Source organism: Chionomys nivalis, chromosome 11, assembly GCF_950005125.1.
Source record: "Chionomys nivalis chromosome 11, mChiNiv1.1, whole genome shotgun sequence".
Taxonomy (NCBI): domain Eukaryota; kingdom Metazoa; phylum Chordata; class Mammalia; order Rodentia; family Cricetidae; genus Chionomys; species Chionomys nivalis.
Window position 1 is genome coordinate 48,752,045 of NC_080096.1, and position 18,489 is coordinate 48,770,533.

Consider the following 18,489-nt stretch of genomic DNA (forward strand, 5'->3'; position numbering starts at 1 on the left):
ACATATTGGTGGCAGATTCTAAGAGGGCTCTCATTCATTCTGTCTTCGTTTTTTGTTTTTTTTGTTTTGTTTTGTTTTGTTTTGTTTTCCCTGCTAAGAGGGAAAGAGGGACAAATACATTTAGAAAATGAAGAGCATCACACATGCCCACAATCCCAGTATTCAGGAGTCTAAGGCAGGAGGATCAAAGGTTTGAGGCCCGCCTCCCCTACGAACAGTTCTGAACCCAGCCAGCCTGGGATACACGGTATGACCCTGCTGGCGCAGGCGCCACACAAGCCCCGTCACCACTGAGCTGCACCTTCCAAGCCCCTGAGTTCTGAGCTGCATTGAGCAGCCAAATGAGGTTCAGAACAATGTGGGCTAAAAACTCAGCACGGTAAGCTTTACTCCTTCCTGTGTCTTCTTAGAGCCTCATGTTGATTCTTCCCCAAACACTAGTTCTCTTAAAGCTGCGTTACTGTCTGACAGAGGACACAACTTTACACTCCTAGAAAAGTATTGTTAAGAAAAACACTCGTAGAAATGAAAAGGTGTACAAATCTTAAAGTTTCAAATGTTAACTTCTTAAAAGTTGTTTCCCATATGCAGTCATTGTGCTAAGTTCATCATATATCTTAAGTGATATAATTCTGTTCTATGGTTTGTGGTGGTGGTGGTTGTTTTGAGATATAAACACCAAAAATGTTTCATGACTATCAGCATGAAATTAAAAGTGATTATTGTCAAAACCAGAAGGTTTACTCTTTATCTGTCATCTATAGCACATTGGTGACCCAAAAGAGGATTGTATTTGTAGGGCAATGGGAGAGATACTCAATGGGACCAGACTGTATGGCTCTGCTTATTTTTGCCAGGGGCAAATGAAGCTATCAATATTTGTAGCTAGCAGGATTGCAAGTCAATCTTTTGCATTTTGTACAATAAAAATGCATTATTTTCATGCATATATTTGACATGGGATTATGAGTGAAGTAGAACAAAGAGCCCACATGCATCTTGTTCTTTTTCTTCCTCCAGATATATCTGAGGCCTAACTTAGCATCAGTGCAGCCATGACAGGCTAACAATACTAGGTCTAAGCCTCACTCTTACAATACCCAGGAAGTACCACAGACTGGACCCTGCTGGAGACCAATGAGAACTGAGACAAACAAGTGCTAGGTGTTCCAGAACATTAAGGATAGCTTACATAGCTTGTGTATAGGTTGCCAATTTCCTTATAGCAACACCAGTACCAATCCCTGTTTGAGAAGACTTCTGTTGCCCAGCTACTGCCCAATCAGGAGGCCAGCCTCCATCTGAATCTGGAGTTTCCCTACCCTCCACATCCTTTACTCCTTAAAAACCCTGGCATAGCTAAGCTCTAGACTCCCTGATTCAACTACTGTGTCAGAACAGAGAACCCAAGCTCAAGCTTGCAATAAAGGCTCTTTGCTTTTGCATATGAACTTGGACTCTGGTGGTCTCTGGGAGGCTCATGACATGGGCATAACATATCCACTATGTTTTTTGCCATGATCGTTGAAACCGTAGATATGCTTTAGGCAAATGCCATCAGAGTTGGCATCCTGGCAGCAAGAGGAAAAGCACAGCCTTTGGAATCAAATGGGCTTGAGTTCACATCCTGGAGGTTAGTTGTTTTGTGACTCAAAAAGTGGCCATTAGGAGCCCCTCTGTGTAGTAGGGTAGGGCTAATGGCACCAATCGGGTCATATTGGAAGGCTGTGTGATGCTCTGAGAGTCGTCATTCTTGAACACAGTTTAAATGGATGGACTAGACTCAGGAGTTTATTAAGTCCACCTAGAATGAGCCAGAGTTTCCTTACACCTTCATTACAGTGTGGTTCTGCAATGAGCAAATCATCTGCCTCTCTCGGTGGAAGGGAAGTCACATGCCTTCTTTAGACTTGTTTACCTAAGTTTTCCTTATCTTCATTTTCTTATCTCCAAAACTGTCCTTATCTGAAGCTACTGGGTGTAATAAAGGCCAAAAATGTCTCTCTTTTCTCCAGAATTAGTCTTATCCGCACCTCACCCCTTTAAGAGTCCTTGGTAAAGAGAGGCTGCTGCTTGCAGTGCTTGTTGCTGCTTTTAATCCAAAGCTCTCTCGAGATTTTTATCTAATCAATCTTGAAAAGTTGCAGTAAGGCAGCAGTAGACCCTGCCTAAATTACCTTTTATTGCAAGCAATCTCTAGGCACACAACACACTGTTGCTTTTAACTTGTCAATGTTATCAGACTATGCCAAGCATGTAGAGATTACAGCTTGAAAAATGATTGAGGTTAGAGCTATTTGGACTGTCTATGCCAAAGAAAAATGTTTTACCAGAACTCTCTAGAAAATGTGGGTTTTGGAACCTTTAATCACATGAGCGAATTAATATTCTGTGTGGGAGGGTGCGATGAAGAAAACTCCAAGTCTCATCTTTGATTTTCAGAAGAAGATTCCAACTTGCAGGAACTGTATGCTATGCTTATGAAAATCCTTTACTATTGAAGCATCGGGCCCCGAGGAAGGCGGCGTGAGTTCTCTGTCTGGTCTGTGACTGAGAAAGCTTGGCGTGTGAGACATGACAGAAACTAATCCAACACTATAACCCATCGTTTTAGAGGTTTCAGAAAGGAGCTTATTGTTTATTAAATCTTATGTATTGGCCTATTATGCAATCTGTGCATACCCTCCTGTAATATATTCTCCACACAGCAGCTACAGCAGTAAAACGCAATGAGAATGTGTCACTCTCCTGTTTCCCCTCCAGAGGCTGTCACGTGTCATACCTACCAATGGCTCCTTCCTCCCGGTGCTCTTGCTTTCCTCTGCTCGGAGCTTCCTATCCCAGACTTAGGAGCTAGGGTACACGCTTGCGCGGGTCTCCAGTGTGATTCCTGACCATTCGCTCTCATCCTGCCCTAGTCCTCTGAATTTCCACGGCTTCACAGCACTAATTGCCACCTGGCATTATACCGGGCTTTTTTCTGTCTCCCACACTATATTGTTGGCTTGACCTGGGAACTTTGCCTCAGACACTGTAGAATTGTCTCACTTGAGACAGTGCATAACTGTTCAAAAGATAATTTTTGAGTGAGTGGGAACACAAAAATAAGTTAATAGGAATAACTTTGTGAGCTAATAAAATTCTGTTGCATTTATATCACAAATTTTCTTTATTCAGTCACCTACTGACACCTCTGGGCTCATGAACCACAATAGCCAGAATGGCAAGATAGCCCCAAAGGTCCTGGTCATAACCAACAGCTGTCTAATTAGACTATAAGACCTATTCAACAGGACAGAATTCATGCCTGGTACTGAAAACCCTAGCCAAGAACCATTGACTGGTGTGGCTGTGGAACCTAAGGGACAACCCACTACTACCACTTTATTAAACCAGTCTGATTTCTAACTTCTAAATATTCACATTTAAACTCATAAATAAGTGTAGCGCTCACCTCTCACCAAAGACATTTTTCTTTGCAGCAGAGGGAAACAATTACAGATAGCCACAACTGATGATCAAAATGCAAGGAACAACAGACTATGAGGTGCCCCGTCCCAACTCATGCACACACACAAGCCCTACACCTAGAGCTCAGGGAACATTGTAGAAGAAGGGACAGAAAGATTGAAAAAGCCAAAGAACCAGATTGTCTTGCTAGGAGACTGTGTCTTCTAGACATGCCAGGGAAGCTACACCCATGAAATAGTAACAACATGGTGGTCTAAGTAAGAACTGAATAATAACAATGCCAATTAATATGCCTATGTAGATGTGGGGACTCTCACAAGAGTCTACCCCTATTTGAAGAGCTACAGGCAGTTAATGACTGCTCTGCGAAGAACAATCAGTGCTCCTCAGGGATGAGCCCTCTAATTTGTTATCCAACACCAACTGGCCAGCCCCAAACACATACACATAAGAGTAGCACTAAATTGACTTAGCAGTTGTATTTACATATTCATTAGTGTAATATATATATTAGTATATATGTATATATATATTACTATACACTTGCACACACAAACGTGTAGGTAACAGCTATATTTAAGGAAAAAGAGGCTAGGAGTTTCAGAGGGAATGGGGATTTGGGAGGAAAAGGAAAAAAACTGCTGTAAATACAGTACACATATATGAAATTAAAAAAAATATGCAGAATCAAAGGTGGAAATCAACAGTTGAAGCCTAGGGAAGACACAACAATCAGGTGTTGAAGTTCTCCTACGTGAAAATAATTGGACTTACATCAAAACTAGGCAGCAGAAATAAAGTGGGGGACTTCTAAATAATGAAAGAAACAATTCTCCAGGAACATTGAACTATTTTGAGAGACTTCGAGATGGCAGATGACACTCAGGTACCATCTGCCAGCGGCAGAATTCCCTGTTCTGGCCGGGCGGTGGTGGCGAACGCCTTTAATCCCAGCACTTGGGAGGCAGAGGCAGGCGGATCTCTGTGAGTTTGAGACCAGCCTGGTCTACAAGAGCTAGTTCCAGGACAGGCTCCAAAACCACAGAGAAACCCTGTCTCGAAAAACCAAAAAGAAGAAAAAAAAAGAAAAAAGAATTCCCTGTTCTGTCCATTGACAACTTGTAATACAAAAGCAGTTTTGCCTGATGGTGTCACTCAGCACCTTCCATGGCAGCACTTCCTGTTTCCCACAGGCAGCTCTCTGGATCCCTCTCGCCTTAGTGGAATCATGCTTGTCCTCAGAGAGGTACAAAAAAAATAAATAAATAAATAAAAGCAACAGATTGGGAATTTTGGAATCAAACATAGTGAATCTGCCTTTTAGCAATTACTTGATTGTTCTGGATGTTTAATTTCTTCTTTTGTGAAAATGAGACTAATAATGCTCACTTAGTGAAGATTAAATAAAATAACAAATGTGGATGTGCCCTTCAAGATGGAGTGGATGCTCCATCAGTGGTACCCTTCCCTGCAGATAATGAACTACTTCGTCTTCTTCTTGTTCTTTCCCTGACTTCCCTATGCAGGCCGTGACTATTATTTTCTTTTTCCACTTCTTTGTTTGCACCCACTGTTCCTTGGTCCCTTTAGTCCTAGGTTGGGAGGGAATGTCCACAAGCTGGCTGTCCATGATGCAAGAGTCTGTCAAGGTCCAGTTCCTTTCTAAGTGGTCCATCTTTCTTGTCCTTTATTCCTCACTCAGTGGATGAGAGACCGCTTCCCATCAGCCATATTCTCTCTATTGGCATTAATTCTAGACAGGTCTGTCCCTTGTTATTGATTGTTTCAGGACAGAGCTGTCTTAGAAGTTTTTTTTTGTTTTGTTTTTTTTTCTGTTTTCTAAGTCTCTAGATGGTACCTGCATTGCTTGGCTTGTGGCTCTGCCTCACTGCAAGCTCCATCTGTCACCCCTTCTCTAATACTGACCCCTTTCACTGAACTCTTAATACCTCAAGACTTCCTAAATAACCCCCATGTGAGAATTTTTTTAAATATCATGGTTTCCCCTCCCTCATCTCCTCCCAGGTCCTCTCCACCTTCATATCCTTCCAACTTGATGCTTTTTTTTCTTTTTAGAAAACAAGCAAACAAACCAGAATAAAACAAAACAAACACGCAGAAAGAAAAAAAGAAAAAGGATGAGAAACACATGTATACACACACCCTAAACACAAAGCCATAATATATAAGCAAAAGACCATTAAAAACAACAACAAACAAACAAAAATGCTCAGATAAGGCATTATGAAATAAGCAAACAAAATCCCCCCAAATACCATTGAGTTGATTTTGTTTTGGCCACTTACTATTGGTGTGGTTTGTGCACCCAGTGAGACTCTTCTACTGGAGAAAACTAAGTTTCCTTTGTGAGCAATCGGAGATAGCTTCTGGGTTAGTGATGAAGGCTCATGTCCATTTCTTTTCTTGGCCCTGGGATATGACCCAGATCAGACCTGCGCAGGGCCTGTATATACTACCACAGTCTCTGTGAGTTCAAATGTCATCACTCTTGCTTATAGTGTATGAAAGGAGCTCCTTGGTGTCTTCCATCCCCATTGGCTCTTACAATCTTTCTGCCCCCTATTCTGTAGAGCTCCCTGGCCCTGAGGGAGGGTTTGATGAAGACATCCCATTTAAGATTGATAAAATACAAGGTCTCTCACTCTCTGCACATTGTCCAGTTGTGCATCTCTGTATTACTTCCCATCTCATATAGGAGGAAGTTTCTCTGCTGATGGCCGAGCAAGGTACCATCAGTGTAGCAGAATGTCATTAAGAGTCATTTTATTGCTGTGTTTACTTAGCAAAACAATAGTATTTGGTTTTCCTGTAAATTCATGGCCTGTCTAGTCTTAGGCTCTTGGCTATCTAAGCAGTGTTGGGCATGGGTTCCATCTCATGAAGTGAGCCTTAAATCCAATCAGAAAGTGTAAGTTACTCCCATACCATCTGCCTCTATTGCACCAGCATATCAAGCAAACATTACCATCGTAGACTGAGGAATTATTAGCTGTGTTGGTGTACCCTTCTCCTCTGGTAGCATGCCGAGTACCTTCCTATACCATGGACTGTTCCATTGCTGTGATGAGACACCATAGCCACAGCAGCTCTTATAAAAGAAAGCATTTAATTGGGGGCTTGCTTACAGTTTCAGAGCTTTAGTCCATTATCACAGCAGGGAGCAGGGAAGCAGGCATAGTGCTGGAGCAGTAACTGAGAGCTACATCTTGATCCACAGGCTAAGAAAGAGAAAAAGAGAAGCACTGGGCTGGAGTGTGGGCTTGTAAAAAACCTCAAAGCCCACCCCCAATGACATGTCATGGCCACACCTCCTAATCCCTCCAATACTTGCGAACAGTGCACTCTCTGACGACTAAGCATTCAAAACTGGCCAGTGGGGGTTATTCTTATTCAACCCACCACAGTAGAGGTTAAGGCTCCAGTTAGGCACAGCACAGAGGTTACAATTCTTCCATCTACAAGGTCACTTTTGCTGTATAAAACAATATAAGGTTCTGAGAATCTGCATGTGAATATCTTTTGGGATCATTTATTCTGCTTGATATACCAGCACTGTAAAACTCATGCAGGTAAAGCATTTGTCTTATAAGCCTGATAATTTGAGTTTGGATCCTTGGAACTCCCATAAGGTAGGATTCAGAAGCATTTCCCATAAGCTCTGCTTCATTTCTTGCTAACAGGTTCTGGTCTTACATTCTGGCCCTGGCTTCCTTTAATAACGGACTATGAGTAGGATGTAGAAGTCAGATAAACTCTTCCCTCACTGGTTGCTTTTGGTCGTGGTGTTTATTCCCACAATAGAAAGTGAATTTAGACACTATGTAGTCTATCTAACTTGGCACACAGAGTGGGGAACAATAAGAGAGACTCTGTTCCAAACAAACTGAAGACCAATACTTGGGGTTGGCCTCTGACCTCCACATGGCATCAGAACACGCGCATGCACACACACACACATCATGGACAAACACAAAATAAACAAATTCCTCATTCATCTTTTCAACAACTATTCCTATTTACCATTATGCCAGTCCTTGCTTTATTTTATTATTTTTTATTTATTTACTTTGGTTTCTCGAGACAGGATTTCTCTGTGCAGCCCTGTCTGTCCTGGAACTTGAACTCAAACATCTGCCTCCTGAGTGCTAGAATTAAAAGTGTGTGCCACCACCACCCAGCCTTTCTTTTATTTGAGACACACATAAAATACCTAACAAGGGCATAACATTAACATGAGACCAAAGAGCCTGAAGCAGGAGAAACACACTTAAGGCTGACCTGGACAACTTGTTGAGGTCTTGGCTCTAAATAAAATTTAAAAGGCAGTGGGGCTGATGAACTGGCTGCGAAAACCTGAGTTCAATTCCCAGAACCTATGTGGTGTCTCACTACCATCTGTAATTCCAGTTCTAGGAGTCCGACATCTCTTCTTGCCTCTGAGGGCATGCAGGCATGCACGTGGTGCACATACATGCAGGCCACACACCCTGCACATACAATAACACAATTAAATTTAAAATATATTGGATTTAAAAGGCTTTGAGGCCGGGCGGTGGTGGCGCACGCCTTTAATCCCAGCACTCGGGAGGCAGAGGCAGGCGGATCTCTGTGAGTTCGAGACCAGCCTGGTCTACAGAGCTAGTTCCAGGACAGGCTCCAAAGCCACAGAGAAACCCTGTCTCGAAAAACCAAAAAAAAAAAAAAAAAAAAGGCTTTGAGCTCACAGAGATTCACCCGCCTCTGCCTTCCAAATGCTGGGATTAAATTGTGCACCATCTCTCATGCCTGAATAGGCTTTAAAATGCAGGAAGAGTGTGCCAGCTGCCCCCTTACTTATGGACAGTCCACAAGCGAGATCTCCGTGAGTCATGAGTTTGTAGAACACATCTGGCTCACTTTCTGAAGACTCCACTGATACTTCACAAATATTACTGTCTACCCACCGTGGGAAAAGCAAGCACAGTGGTGCAGGAAGTAGGGAGGGGATTGACACCTGAACTTTGTGTACGCCTGTTCTTTGACCCTTTGTTTTTGTTAGTTTGCTGATGAAGCATAAATCAGGGACTTTAAATGTAGAAGATGGGTTAATCCCATCCTGCCCAGCACTCAGGAGGCAGAGACAGGCAGATCTCTGTCAATCCAAGGCTAGCCTTGTCTACAGAGCTAATTCCAGGACAGCCAGGACTACACAGAGAAACTGTCTTGAAAAACAGCAACAATGACAGAAGAAGAAGAAGAAGAAGAAGAAGAAGAAGAAGAAGAGGAGGAGGAGGAGGAGGAGGAGGAGGAGGAGGAGGAGGAGGAGGAGGAGGAGGAGGAGGAGGAGGGGGGGAGGAGGAGGAGGAGGAGGAGGAGGAGGAGGAGGAGAAGAAGAAGAAGAAGAAGAAGAAGAAGAAGAAGAAGAAGAAGAAGAAGAAGAAGAAGAAGAAGAAGAAGAAGAAGAAGAAGAAGAAGAAGAAGAAGAAGAAGAAAAGAAGGTGGGTTTCATCTGTGCCAGCTCCAACTGTGCCAAAAAGAATCTAAGGCTGAGCTCAGGCTTAATGAGAAGGATTTGATCCCATCAAAACAAACTTTCCTCTAAGTGATCGTGGAGACAATGGTAACAGGGACACCATGTAAGTTTTTATCTACTCCTTAGCTTTCCTGACACCAACTTTGCATTTAAGCATGTACGCACAAATGCAATAGAAGGCAGGAATGTGGTTGCTAGGAGTGGAGGAAGCAAGCACATCACGCCAAAACCAGGTGAAGAAATTACTCTGGAGTAGTCAGATAATGCATCAAAGAGCAGCGGTTGCATAAATTGTGTGCAGGTTGAATCCAAAAGCAGAACCACTGAGTATTTTGAAAAGTGATTTATTACAGTTTTTAGATGCTATGAGAGGAACTGGGAAAGTCAGGTCCAGAAAGGGGACCAAGGATCAGAAATAACAACAGTATCTAGCCTCTGCCCTGAAATGCCAGCTATCCTGGTTGATGAGTGATGTGGGATTTCCCTCTGTATTCTGTGATTGCCATTAATGAATAAAGAAACTGCTTTAGACCTATAGCAGGGCAGAATTTAGGTAGGTGGGGAAGACAGAACTGAATGCTGGGAGAAAGAAGGGCAGAGTCAGAGAGAAGCCATGGAGCCTCCACTAGAGACAGACTCTGGGAACTTTAGCCAGTAACAGTCACATGGCAATACATAGATTAATAGAAATGAGTTAAATTAATATGTAAGAGTTAGCCAATACAAAGCTAGAGCTCATGGGCTAAGCAGTGATTTAAATAATACAGTTTCTGTGTGATTATTTCAGGCCTAAGCTAGCCAGGTGGTCGGGAACCAACAAGCAGCCTCCAGCTACAGGTGAGCAGGAACTTGCAAGGGGATTCTGGGAGACCATGTGTAGCCAGCTGCTGGAGTGGAATCATTGAAGAAAACTGGTAAAGGAGGGCAAGGAAGGTTGGCCGTACCTACTGGCCAGTGGGGCCAGCTGTGGAGACAAGTTGATGTCGGAACAGGGGAGAGCGAGGATCTGTGGGAACCGGTGAACAGCTGTGCCCCTCTCAGTCACCACGTGTATCAAGAGTTGAATTCTCCAGAACTCTTGTGATTTTTTTCTCTGGGTCCAGTAGGAATACAGGAAAGACCCTGAGAAAGGCGGTTCCAGCTTAGTGGAGTTAACAGTTCAAAACCATTGCCTTCAAAAGCACAGAGAATCTGACTAGGAGAAGAACGAGTGACCATGGACTGTTTAACAAGCTTGTGAGGTAGAAGCCTTTGGGCTTGGAGGTAGGAGCCAGTGAGTCCGTGTTTCTGAAAATAAAGTAGATTAGCCTCAGTGCAGCGAAAGTGTTCATGCTGGGAGACAGTGAAAGAGGAGGTTGGAAATGAAGGTTGGAGTCATTATTTAACTGAATCAACTGTTGTTTATTGAATGCATAATTCTACCAGGTTCTGCACCTGGTGCTGGGGGTTATTGATGAGTGATCCACATTTTGAAAGGCTTTGAACGGTACACCAAATATTTGTTTTACAGAGTTTTTGGTTGATCTGATGAAGAGTAGTTGATGCTCACATTCGTAACAGCTGCTCAGTTGAACCTTCTGCATCAATTCCACTGGCATTCAAAACCCACTCTCTGGGTGAGCTTCTCCAGGCATCCCGACATGGTCTTCTCGGACCACTGACCGTGGCTGCACCCCATACAGCTGGTCAGAGTGGAAATACCGAGACACTTCATCTCCTACCAGTTTCTAGGACCACTTATGCTCACATTTTACGATATATCATGGGACCCTCATTCCAAACTCAGAGTCCTTTATTAGTCACTTAAGTGAGCCAAAGACAATGCAGATTCAATTGTCTAAAGCCCAAATGCTTGCAGAAACAAATCTCACTTCAGTATTCGGTAAAAATATTGATGCATAATTCATCGCTGTTTATCTTGGGTAATACGAGAGCCCCGTGCTTGTAAATGGTCACACCACTTAGCACTGTGTCTAATGCATTGCCCAAACACTCCCTTTTAACCCTTGCGAAGCTTCAGAAGGTAGGTACTATTGTCGGCTTCATTGTGTGGGGAAAGGAAACCAAGGCTTCGTGAGACTAAGTGCTTTTCCCAGAATAATAAAAGAAATTGAACGATGAATCTATTTTTTCTACCATTCCACAGTTGTCTCCTCTGTGGTTTGGTGACAGGTGACTTAGAGACTTCTGCAGATGGCTCAGAAGAATATGTGATAGGTAGGTGTTGAAAAGATAGCAGTGAGTATTGCTGGATACACCAGCAGCAGGATATCTGTGCAAAGAAATCTGCAGAGAACAAAGGGAGACTCTGAGGTCCTTGGGCTGCAGTCCAAGGGTGCCAGCTGGCATGTGGGCATTTCCTCTGGATTCCACAATGCAGCCCTGCAAGACAACCCCTCTTGGGATACTGGAGATTGCGTAGGAGGTGTTTCTTTCAAAACCAAACCCCAAACTTGTTGCTGATTGCTGTGGATGTCCTGTTATTTCTGCCAAACAAGCAGCCTAATAAGGACTTCCTTGTTTGTACGTGTGCATGTAGATTCAAGAAGGTGCACAGTTCTTACAAAGTAAAAACTAAACCAAGGGCTGGCAAGGTGTTAAGGTACCTGACAATTAGGTACAAACCTGGAGTTTGAGCCCTGGAACCCATGTTGTGAAGGAGAAAACCAACTCCTGAAGGTTGTCCTCTGACTTCCACATGCTCAGTGGCATACACACATCTGCACACATAAGAAATTAATGTAATAAAATATTTTAGTAAAAGGAACCAAAAGGCTGGGGAGAGGGCTCAGTGATTAAGAAAACTTGCTGCTCTTGCAGAGGACCCCGCTTTGGAGTCTCAGCCCACAACTGCCTCTTGCTCGGGGGCTCTGGTGTCCTCCTCTGGCCTCCTCAAGCACCCGAAGGCATGTGTGAAAACACGCACGCATGCATATGCGCGCACACACAAATAAACATACGAATAAATAAGTAAAACAAAGTATCAGAACCTAAACTAGGACCCATCTTTTCAAGGGCTTCCCCAAAACCTAGAGGCATTTGCTTCTTTTCATCTCTGTCTTACCAGGTCCCACCGCTCTTGTTCACACTGAAGCGTTTCAGCTTGGTGGATTCTTTGTCTTTGACACTTGTTTGTTGTTGTTTATGAACGAGGGCACACATGTCATGGAGTACATTTGGAAGTCAGAGGAGAATTTTGGGAGTCAGCTTTCTCCTTCCACTATGGGATTTCTAGGGATTGAACTCAGGTCATCGGATTTGGCAGCAGACCCCTTTACCCACTGAAACACCTTGTGGGCCCCTGATGACTCAAGTGACTGTGCCTTCGACAGGGCACATGTGGAGGCCAGGGGAGTACTGGAGGAGTAAGTGCTTTCCTTCCACCACCTTGGTCCCCAGTTGTTAGGCTTGCAAGTTACGTGCTGTCCCTCCATTCCCTGAGCCATGGCGCCAGCATCCTTTTGGCGGAGGCTCCATTCTTTGATGTGGAGCACACCATCCTTACCGCACTGCAGACAGTTCTTGACACCCACCCACATCAATGTGCAGGTTAGCCCTCGGCACTCATAAGAACTCTGGAAGGCAGGCAAGCCTAGGGTGGGAGAAGGCAGGGGAGACACTTGCTAAGCAAGTCGATGGCAGAACCCAGCACAGCCCGAGCTTTCTCTCCCCTCCCTCGTCATTACCGCTGGTCTTGGGAAATCAGCACCGTAGCGATGAGTCAGAATTTTTACTTTTTAATCAGACTTTCGCAGGCTGACATCCCGTTTTCTCTTGGGCACATTTTAATTAATTTTGGTGTGGGGGCTACAGGAGACAGTGCTGCTGTTGCAGGGGGGCACACGGGAACCCAAGGCACCCAGTCCTGTGAGCGACGGGCTGCCCGCTGTACAGCACAGACGATCCAAAGCAAATGTGACAAATGGGCAGACTCTCATGAGTATTCCGGCTCTTCACTCCCCTAGTTTGATTACATTGTACTGGATGGCATTTGGAACTCAGTTCAGGGTGCATATAGCTGAATTATGCAATTTGCTGATATGCAATTAACTGGAGTAGCAACACATTCAATCTAATGGGGGCCAGACAGAGACTGCATAATTCTTGGGAACACAAGCTGATTATGCAGTTAAGTGATATGCACTTAAGAGAAGTGCACCACATCTCTCTGATCCTGCTTCTCCCAATAGATTCTTTATAGCACTTCTCTGCCTTTCAGCCACTGTGGTCAAATGTATTCTAACCTGTATTCCCTTGACATGAGAACTGTACAGTTCTTACATAGACTTTGTTTCTTTTTAAATCAACCTTTTAAAATTCTGTCTTTAAGTCACAGGTGGGTAAGCAAAGGGGAGGGGGAGGGAGAGGGGATATCTTATGGCTCAGCACTCCTGTCTGATAGTGAGGAAACAACATTTGAGTTGGACAATTTCGGGTGCTCTGTGGGATCTTTCTTTTCTTTTTTCTTCTGGTTATGAAGTCATGGGTCAAAGGAAAACGTGAGGTGCATGAAGAGATTTCTTTTTAAAAGCAAAGGGTTGCACTCTGTTCTTTTTTTTTTTTTAACTTGAAAATGGATACCATAGAAAGGGGGCCCATTTACGGGAAACTCCAATTAAATGGCAGGTCATTGAGTGTGGCCGGTTTTAAGTTACCCTGGCGATGATGGATTGCTCATTTCATTTGGCATGTTTTACTGTTTCCCTGTATATTGCTGCATGCCCTGGATTGACTTAAATCCTTTGGGGGGACCCTAAGAAATATAAAATATGGTGGCTATCCTCCGTCTCATTGGGAGGTCATGACCCATGGATACAAAGTAATTGAGAAACAATGGAAGAGCATCAAACTTAGGTGTCAAAAACGGTTGTTAAAGGGAGTAAAATGACAGGAATCAGAGATGATAATGAGCCGGGCTAGTTTTTCATCACTAGGAGCAGGGAGAAGAAAAAGCAAACCTAGTGCTTCAAGTTGTTAGAACAACCAGAATAACTCTGCAAAGGCGCTGATTTCTGGCACATTTACAAACGAAGAAACCTGGCTCCGTGGTGTTAAGACGTGTGCCCATGACCCACAGACAGTTTCGATTTTTAAGTTAGCTTGTTTATCTGCAAACTCCTTCCTGGGAGGCATCCATGCAAGAGGCCATGGCAGTCAGACTGAGGATGGTCAGACGTTGACTAGGAGAATCAACTGTGTGCTCATCATGGTCTTTCCCAATCCTCTGGTCCTGTGATCTGGAAACATCTTAAGCAAGAGATGGGGGTTGTGTTCTCGGTTGGGCTTGGGGACAGCATATGTATGTATGTATGTATGTATGTATGTATGTATGTATGTATATATGTATGTATTCTATGTGTCTTTTACATCATGGATCTTGATCTCATTCATTTCTCCATCCTTTTACATCCACCTTCTGCCCTTGCACACCCCCCAAATAAAACGAAATTTAAGAGAAAAAAAAGGAAAAAGAAAAACGAGAAAACTTAAAAATCTCATCATGGAGCTGCAGTGTGACGCCGTGAGTCGAGTCATGACATGAACCCCTTTGTCCATATATCTTTACATGCATGCATGTGCCCTCTGCAGAGTCCTTGGTCTGTTCAAGGACTCTGGTTTCTATTACACAATCAATGCAAGCACTCATTTCAGTTCCTCCTGAATATGGTAAATGGAGGTTTCTCTGTCTCGCTCTGTCCTGCAGCTGCTTTTAAATAATTACTCAGAGGCTTAATGTTAATTACAAACTGGCCAATAGTTTATTACCTATAGGCTTATTACTAATTAGCTCTTACACTTAAATTAACCCATTTCTATTAATCTAAGTATTGTCACATGGCCATGCCTTTTACTGATCTGCTAGCATCTTATTTCATGGGTGGCTGGCTCATATCTCCCTCAACTCTGCCCTTCTTTCTCCTGGTATTTAGTTTGGCTTTCCTGCCTAGCTGTATTCTGCCTTGCTATAGGCCAAAACAGCTTTTATTATCAACCAATGAGAGCGGCATATGTTTGCATTGTACAGGAGTGTTATTCCACAGCAGGATACCCTGCTGTCCTGTGTTGTGGAGATCCTGCAGCTTTGGGCCTGCAGGTCAGGTCTCTTCACGTACTCCAGCAGACTATAGATGGGGTGGATGACGGGGCCGGTCAAGTCATATCTTTGGATCTGTGCCTGGGCAGCTGTAGGATGGGTCTGCCAGATGTGAACTGGGGAAAGTTCTTCTATGCTTACATCTTCGGCGCTAGCTCACCCACACATAAATTAAGAGGGGTCACTCTCCCATCTTTTTGTTTGTTTTGTTTTCGAAGCAGGCTTTCTCTGTAGCTTTAGAGCCTGTCCTAGAACTCGCTCTGTGGACCAGGCTGGCCTTGAACTCACAGAGCTTCTCCTGCCTCCGCCTCCTGAGTGCTGGGATTAAAGGCCTGCACCACCACTGCCCAAACTCTCCCACTCTTATGATCACAGGGCCCCAGCTCTCGTGCCTGCCCCAGATATTGATGGGGGAGGGGGAGGGCAACTTTCCTCTTCCCATGCTGCCACAAGACAGATGGGTAATAGGGTCTGTTTTCCCATCCTCACAGTTTTGGGGCTAGCTCACCCACACATTTGCTAACAAAGTTGGCTCTATCGTGCTTCCCTGGTGAGGTGTAGGGACAGCTCTCTCCAGTGTTGCAGCTGGTGGGGGTCAGGGAAATTCTCCTACTCTTTTGAGCACAGGGCCAAATCTCTCACCTGCCTCAGGCACTGATGGGCAGGTGGGAAGGCACCATTTCCCCGCCCACACAACCATTAGACAGATAGGTGCCAAGTGGGGAGAATGCTCCTATGCTCACAACTTCGGGCCTGCCTTGCCCACACCTCTGCTCCATTTTGCTGCCCTGCTATGGTGCAGGGCCTACCCTACTCTCCTGAGTGTAGCAGCTGGTTAGGGTCAAGAAGAGCTCTCCTGCTCTTATGACCACAGGGCCAGCTCTCCCACCTGTCAAAGGCTTTGCTGTCCCAAGACAGATGAGAAATGGGCAGATCTTGTTCTTGCTCACAACTTCAGGGCTGGCTTACCCACACTGAGCTAACAGGGGTTGGCTCTATTGTGCTGCCCTGGTGAGGTGAGGGCCTGGGGACAGTACTTTTTTTTTATGATTCTAGCAGAAGGATACTGGTCTTATAGATGTAGCTTTTTCTGACTCAAATTCTGTAAATAAGTTCAGCAAAACCAAATGTAATTAAGTAAGGAAGAGATTAACTCAGTGCTTGGGACTTTTGTGATGGGCGAGGAAGATGGGCAAAGATGAATGGGGTCACATAGTACCACTGACCATAAGGATCAGCCTCCAGCAGCCCAGGGTTCAAAGGGAATCCATGGAGTTGGCATACTAAGACTTTTTTTTTCCTGAGGGAGTAAGGGAAAAGGCACACACTTTCTTGGTGGTTTCCTTCTTACTTTTTCTTTATTCTTTTGTGTTCGTCTAACTTTATTTTACCTCTACAGCTTATGTACTCCAACAAAATCTTTCAGGTAATATGGAAATTACAATGTGGCTACATTCTACTTTTCAAGTGAATGGTTATAACTTATACAGGTAAAAACATGTTTTTCATCTCCTTTATATAATTAAAACAAAGTCATCCCAAGAACCCACACCCATTTATATCTAAGTAACTTGTTATGGATTAACAGGGTGTGAGCAAGCAGGGTGTTTTTCTCAGCCAGTTTTTTTTTTTTTTTTTTTTCTGGCAAGCTGCCTTTTGCGGTTACAAAGAAAGGATTAATCATATTATTACTTATCTTTTATTACTTATCTTGAAAGGTAATTTTATAAGAAATCTTTTTTTTGCTGTTGTTGTTGTTTTTCAAGAAAAGGTTTCTCTGTGTTGCAGCTCTGGCTGTCTTGGAACTCACTTTGTAGACCAGGCTGGCCACAAAATCACTGAAATTCGTCTGCCTCTGCCTCCCGAGTGCTGGGATTAAAGGCATGCACTACTACCACCTGGCCCAGGGAATCTTAAGAAATCACAAACCTAAATTTTTCCATTTAAAAAACAACCAGTCAGCTCTACTTTAAATCTTTGGGGTGTATACCCACTCATCAATAGTTTCTTATATCAGGAGATTGAGGGCAGAAATGGGTATAAGGAATTAATCATCATTTTTGTCCACTACCCAATCCTGGCAAGTATGTCAGCCAGTAATAATTGAACTGCTTTGTTTTTGATCCCTGACCTTAAAGAATCCCTCCACTATGTGTCCTTGTGAACTTAAGTTTGTTTTCTAGGGTTTTTCATCTCAAAACTATTATCAAACCATCTTAATCTAACCTGAGGTCATTCTAAGGCTTTGTTTCGCTACGACATACAGTGAAACCTGTGAATACATGTTTCAGCATCAAGACTAAAAGAATTTGAGGCGCCGGGCGGTGGTGGCGCACGCCTTTAATCCCAGCACTCAGGAGGCAGAAGCAGGCGGACCTCTGTGAATTCGAGACCAGCCTGGTTTACAAGAGCTAGTTCCAGGACAGGCTCCCAAACCACAGTGAAACCCTGTCTCGAAAAAACAAAAAATAAATAAATAAAAAAAAAATAAAAGAATTCGAGGCAACCTGGCTCCTGGGACTCAGTTGGTTTCCTTAATCGTTGACCTGAACTGTGATCCCTGCAGCTCCGTAAGTGAAACTTCTAGGCCCTAGCTGTGCGGCACTTCCTTGTCTTTATTTCCAGTCATCAAAACTCTATTTAAACGAACATTATTATCATTTAGACAGTACAGTTTATAAGATATCTTTATAATAATTCCCAGGTAAAAATGAGCAGTAGAATGGGATAGTTCCATGAGATAAACTCAGTACATTACAGGCAGTGGGGATCTCCCCACAGCCATTCACCCCTTGCCAGATACCGGAGAAAGATGGCAGCGGTAAGCTTGTGAAGGCACAGCAGGAGCAAAAGACATTCTAGATATGGAGTCTGTGGTCTCAGGGCCTTTCCTATCCGAGAGTACACATCAGGGTTTTGTTTCCTGGTGGACTGAAGTCAATTGTCATCTGCTGCTCCTCTGACATGGCCACCAGCAAAGTAGTCATCAAGTTCCCTTTCCCGAAGGGCGAATCTTCTCACGGACACCCCAGGAATGGAGAGCCAAGTGTGGCTGAGCCCAGTTGGGGCTGAATTGTTTCCTACCCTCAGATTTCTAGCAGAAACACTTGACCTGTATTAGTTTTGTAGTGTTGCCTAAGAAATGGTCTCCAGCTTTGCAGGTTGCGACAGTGTGCATTTCAGCATGGGGAGGGTCTCAAGTGCAGGCTTTGTTTAGCCGCTTCCCTGAGAAGAATCATCAGTGAACCAGGTGTCAAGGACTGCATTCTCTTCTGCAGGCTTGACCCGGGGAAGATGCTACTTCTAAGATTATCTGGTCACTCAAAACCTTCCTGTAGAAAAAAAAAAAAAAAGAAGAAGCCGGGCGGTGGTGGCGCACGCCTTTAATCCC